Raw genomic sequence first — 6,471 nt, forward strand, 5'->3', positions numbered from 1 at the left:
TAACTACTTTATTATATATATATTATTCAGACATAAGTGTAGCTGAACTGAACTCAGTTACAGTGAATTTCAATATTGTTGCTCACCTTATATTTTAGTACCTGTTCCTTTCTGTGTGTTTCTGTAGGCATGTGCTGTAAAGGCTGTGTGCATTACTGAATTCAGCTCCAGTTGTACTGTTTAGCACATCCTGCTCTGTGTGTGTGTGTGTGTGTGTGTGTGATGTGTGTTTTCTTGTGGTACGTGTTGTGTGTCTGTTGGTACGTGTGTTTCCCTGTGTCTTCCTCTGCTCAGCGTTCACCTTGACCTCTTTGCCCATCCAGTGTTGCTCATTTCCCACTACCATGACCTCTGACACTAATACACACACATGCTCGCATACAGCAGACCTGCAGCACTGAGGCAGATGGAGAGAGACTCTGGAAATGTTCCACTTCACCAAAGAAATGAACCCCTCCCAACGCTATCTCTTTTCACTCTTGTTCTCTCTTTTTTTTTTTCTTTTTTTTTTTTTTTGCTATGGCTATAAATGCCGTGTTTACTCGTCAATATGTGTATTGACGGCTCACAGAGAAACAGACAGGCAGGTCATCAGGTGGGTGAATAGGTGGACAAACAGCTAAACTGGGTGACAGGCAGACAAATTGATTGGTGAATGTAAAAGTACAGACAATAATTCATTCTGCAGTGTGGGAACATAAATTAAAGAAAGCGCTTCTTTTTGGACCCCTGTGGAATTTATAATATGATGAGATGTTGTGAAAATTTGCTTCTCTACTTGTGGATTCACTAGTCTTTCCCTTCCCTTTCCTCTCCATCCTGCCCTCCCCTTCTCCCCTCCTTACTCTTCTTCCCCACTAGGGCTAATTGGGGAGATAAAGTCATTTAGCAAGACAGTGTGTGTGTGAGGTCATTTAGAGGTGTAATACTCTAAAGTGCCATCCATTATGCAGTTTGGTTGGAATTACTCCTCCGTCTCTTTCTCTCTCTTCTTTCTTCTCAATCATTTTTTAACATCTTCCTCTTCTTTCCGACACTCTTTTTCCTTCTTCATGTTTCTCTTTCTCTCCTCAAGTAGGGGAATCTTTCCTGTCCAAGGTCGTTTAGCAATTAAGATGTATTTCTGTTGTGCCGTGTGTATTAGCGCACATCCTTACCTTGTTTAAATTACAACAATTTAAAACATTTAGCAAAACAGCTGTTACCATCAATCCAAAATGGAGAGTTAGGAAATTGGAAAACAGGCTGTTTTCATGTCCGCGTTAACAGAGAGAAATGTCTTTGTGCCGGTTTGTGTCTTTTAAAAAAAATGTTTTTCTAGCTTTTTATAAAGTAGTTTATTGCCTGTCAGATCAGCTTACTGCATGCAAAGTTTAATGTCTTATTTTTATTTGTGCATGTCTTTCTCTCTGTACGACACTGCTGGCCATTACTTAACCAACTTAAGTACAATGGGTCAGATGATTACCAAATTTTCCCAACATTTGTGACTACCCTGCAGGTTAGCGCCATCGTAATTCATACCATCATAGTTTGAACGACATCGTTCAGTGATGTTACCGATTCTAACTGAGCTTGATATGTCATTTTGTTAATCCTTTTCTTTAAATCAGGAGAGAGTGACATATAACAGGGCGATATGTCATTACTATTGTTCATATCATATAAAACTATCATTTTAAGAGGGTATCATCGGGGAGGGGTTTCATGATACAAACATCTGGGAGTTCCAAGCACCTCTGCATGCACAGAGCAAAGAAACCATTGTAAAAGCAACTTTCATTACTAATGCTCTGTATTATTTCAGTAATAGGAAATGCAGAATTGCCTATAATTCTTCCAAAATACTTCCCCTAATTGGAAGCCTTGCTCTGTCATGAGGCCATTATGTGCTCATTTTAAAATATTTTTTTTAAATATGTGTATTCACATAAACCTCACAGTCGTTATTACAGTGATGCAAATGGGAGGGTTTTAATTATTAATGTCAAACATTGTTGTGTAACTATATAGCCTCAGAGCTGCAACCACAGTTATTCAAAAATACTTTGTGTGTTTGTGTGTGTGTATATATATTTTTAACGTTAAAGTAGTAGCCACGTTTTAAACACTGAACGTCAACATCTTCTATGTCAAGCATCAACTTGGATGCAGATAAGATCGTTCTGAATTTAGGCTCTAAGATGACACGTCAGCCCTACTTAGAGAGAAAACATAGTATTACAGTCCTCAACAATGCATAAATACCCTAAATGTCCTTTATTATATGGCACAGTTTATTGTTTTAGGTTTAATTTGGACTCAGTATTCTGGTATTGTTGATTTTAAACTTTGCACGGACAGTTTTACAGTGTAGCAATAGTACCAAGTTAGCTTCTAGCCCACCAGTACCTGAATGGGTCATGTGGGTCTGTGTTGTGTGGGAATCAGCCCACTGAACTATTCTCAGATAAACAATAAAATACAGTCTAAGACAGTTAATAAGACACTTAATACCAGTGGATAAGACCACAGGTATTAAGGATGCACATTATAATAACTCTGTCTCTCTTTCTCCCCTTACTCTTTGTATGTTTCCCTCTCTCTCGCACTCCCTTGTGCTCTCTCTCTCTCCCTTTGGGCAGTGGGGTGAGTTAAAATTTCAGTGTCCTGGTTTCCACACCGGATTATGTGCAAGTTGTGTGTGTGTGCGTGCATGTTGCAGTAAAGTATGTTAATGTCAACCTACAGGGCCTTCCCATGAAGACACACACACACACTAGCTCATTGCTCCTCTCTCGCTCTCTTGCTTCCTTTCTCTCTCTCTCACACACACACACTCTCTCCCACACACATAGACAGACATGGTGCTTTACTGGTCAGTGTGAAGTGGGTCACTGCTCTCCAGACACATATAAAAAGTTTTCTAAGGAAGGAAATACAATTTTAGATAAAGAAATAACTTCTCAACACTAAAATGCACATGTAGCTTTTTTTAATAAAGAAAATGTATTCCACAGACACATACAAATGATCAATTATAGTGTAAAAAGCAAAGCGTTTTTCATTCATGATGAGAATTTAGCTTAATATCTTTTAATTCTATATTGAATGTCACATGCACTATATCACTGATTATCAATCGTCCTGGCTCGTCGCTAATTAAAATGAAGCCATGTGTACTTCTGACCATCACAGACATTAGTTTGTTTCAGTTGTAGGAATTTTAGACGCCGAAAGAGGTGACATTAAGGAGTATTTCATAGGGGGGGGGAGTACAAAATAGAGAAATATTAATAATAAAAACAGATTTATTGGTTATTCTTTTTTATCATCCAGTGACCCTCAGATTTATCTTAAGTCCCCTTTTTGGGACCAGACCTTCAGGTTTGGAACCACTGCTGTAGATCAGTAATTCTCAACTCGCTCATTTTGACATAGTGATAACACAAACAGGTTTGATACAAACAATGCTGATTGTTTTATGTTTCGGGTTAATTATATTACCTTGTGAAAATCTGTTTTGAAAAAGGAGCTCTGAGGATTTGCTCTGTTTCTCATTCCTCAGTGTATTTCATGCTCTATCACTGTACAAAGAAAGCACAAGGTTAAATCAGGTAGACTTCTATTACTGAAAGCAGAAAATACACACACACATCTTGTCTTATCTTATCAAAATGATAAGTTTTAGCTTTATGGAATCAGTTGCATGATAAACACAAGCCCACGTAACTGGATATCAGTAGTTCAGATCCAAACAGAAAAGAGACACATAAATACACATTACTGCACTCACACCCGTACAGAACACCGAACGCACACACTCACACATGCACAACCCTGATCTCCAGGTCCATGGACTCCCAAGTCTGCATGCATTGAGGCTGTTTATCAAAATTAAATCAACGTGGAACGATTTCCTCTTTTTCTCTGTTTGCTAATGTGCTTCTCCTGCACTCTCTTCCTCCCTCCCTCTCTCTCACTCTCTCCTACAGTTCACTGGTTATCAGGCTTTTACCCATAACACATAACTGTGAAGTCGATGCAACTGCGATCATTTATCAGAATTAGATCAATGAAAATAGGATTTTGCTTAAGTGCGGCCCGGTCTGTGTTTGTGTACGAAGCCGTGCACTTTTTCTGCACACACTGAGACTCTCGCTGCTCTGCAACAATGGGTGGTAACTACTGTACGAACTGAGCACAGGAGGGATGAAAAGGGCCGGAAAAGAGTGATAGCCAAGTGTGAAAGAATGAAAGGAGTTTGAAAGGATGGAAAGTGGGCCACAATGTGACCTCACTCTCCTTTTGTGCCAAGTGCAGATGTGTGTGTCATGGTGATGTCATCTTGTTCCGGTGTTTTCTGCTGCTTTTTATTAGACACTCAGCTGACACTCTTCCTCAAGCTTCTGCACGCACACACACACACACACACACACACAGGTAGACACACACCCAGAATGACAGGGCTGTTGTGAAAGCTGACACCTTCTATTTCACTCTCACAAAGAGCTGAGCGTGCATGTGTGCGTGCTGTAGTATCTTATTAACTAAGGATCTGGGTTGTTGTGTCTTCTGTTCCCTCACCCAGCCCCACTGCTGTGCAGAGACTGTCTTTATATTTCTTCATATTTATGGAGCAACTGTTTATTTACAATGTTATTGCATTATCGCAATCCAGCACATAACACACTTATTCGGTTTCAACTTAACTTTGTCCCGCTGGGTAAACAGTCTTGCAACTTAAAGACTGAGAGGCATAACAACTGACAGCCACCAATACAAGGTGTTGATACAGAGGCCAGCAGGATAAGACAAATTACCATCGTCATCATTATCGCAGTCTCCACGGCCATCAACACCAATTAATGACAAGCAATCATCACTTTCCTCCTGCTTATACTATCACGTAGAGGCCCAAGGCAGGAGGGATACAGGGGTTGTTACACCTGATTATCTTGGCAGAAGTGAACTTATGATAAGTTATTTATTTTTCCATGGCGAGGTGACAGATGTTAATAAGTTTGATCATTTAAGTTGACCTTGACCTGTTTCATATTGTAGCCAGGGAGATAGTTGTTTAATGAAAACTTTTCAATCAGCACACATACTCAGTTCAGAGCTTTGCATCATCATTGTATATGTACTGCATTTATATAGAGTTATACCCTTGCCAGTGTTATTGCAGTAGATGACTACAAATCCAGCATCTTAACGCAGCACAAGAACCTTCCAGCTCCTCTGCTGCTGCTGCTGCTCACTCTGCATAGCTAAATGTCTGAGGACGGATCTTATTCATTGAGCCTTCCTCGTGATCGCTCCCCACCACCAGTCTTGGTTTTTAAACAGTCTCATATCATCGCTGAGCTTTTTTGTCCTTAAATTCGATTTTCCTCAACTTCTGTCACTGCGGCCTCTAAAGAGGGGAGATACTGCTGAATATGCTGCACTGATATGGTTGTGCTGGGAGCGTGAGGGCTGCTGGAGCAGACTGTTAGAGGAGAGCTGCAGGCTGTGTGCAGAAGGGAGCTCGGAGCAGTCGCACACTGAGCTGAAGGTCAGGCTCCGTGTGATTGGGCAGTAGGTGCTGTGTTAGGACACAGACCGGCCATTTCCCGTCCAGCAACAGTTTCCCTCTCCTTCAAGCTTTTTTCCATTTGCTTACACGTAGCATTGCAATTTACTGCCGCAGAAATCCATATGACATTTTGATAGTGTTGATATTCAGCTACTACTTGGCTGCTGACGACCAACTCTATCACTGAGAGTTGAGTGGGAGGACTCTTGCATTCTTAGAAACAGGGCAAGTGTGTTTTCCTATAATACATAATCATTATCCTTTTTTTTTAAAATGTCTGATTCCTGAAGGGATAAGGAGTCGTTTAGTTTCACCCCTTCACAGAGTTACCATAGCCAGGGCATTTTTTGGAAGTTTGCTGCCGTACTACTTTCTCCCCGCCTCACTGGTATTGTCATCCGAGTAGATAATCAGCAGGAAACCCTTCATTGCAGGTTGCAGTTGGACTGTGTCCACTTTCCAACTGAAAAACAGAGCGGTTCTTTGCTTAAAATAAAGCAGAGGTTCAGTTCTCAATAATATTTTCCCCCAAAATCACAGATTGTTTGAATCTTTCTCCTCCTTGCGGATTTTTCACAATCTTTTACTGGCCTGTTAAACTTTTGAAGCAGCCGTGTACCGTTTGTACCTCTGCTTAGTATACTACTATACATAGGTTATTATTATTCTAAGTGTTGTTTTTTCCTTGTTGAATAAGAATAAACTAGCAGAATAAATTCTGAGTCAGTTCAGCTTAAATTCATTCAACTCTAACCCAATTATTCTATTAGAAGAAGCAATTTAAATGCACACAGTAGTCTGAGAGTAAACCACACAGATGGACCTCTGCAGCCATATGCATAACACACACACACACACACACACACACACACACACACACACACACACACACACACACACAAGTAGTTGATGGT

The 6,471-nt window shown here is 40.4% G+C and overlaps 1 protein-coding gene across 1 annotated transcript in view; it reads left to right on the top strand.

Annotated features, from left to right (window-relative positions):
* The window catches only part of LOC118342520 (zinc finger transcription factor Trps1-like), a gene marked incomplete at its 5' end in the record, with an annotated part of 55,611 nt that overhangs the window by 32,406 nt on the left and 16,734 nt on the right, over positions 1-6,471 (top strand).

This window comes from Morone saxatilis, unplaced genomic scaffold (assembly GCF_004916995.1).
Source record: "Morone saxatilis isolate NCDOM2014 unplaced genomic scaffold, NCSU_SB_2.0 Contig9, whole genome shotgun sequence".
Lineage (NCBI taxonomy): Eukaryota > Metazoa > Chordata > Actinopteri > Moronidae > Morone > Morone saxatilis.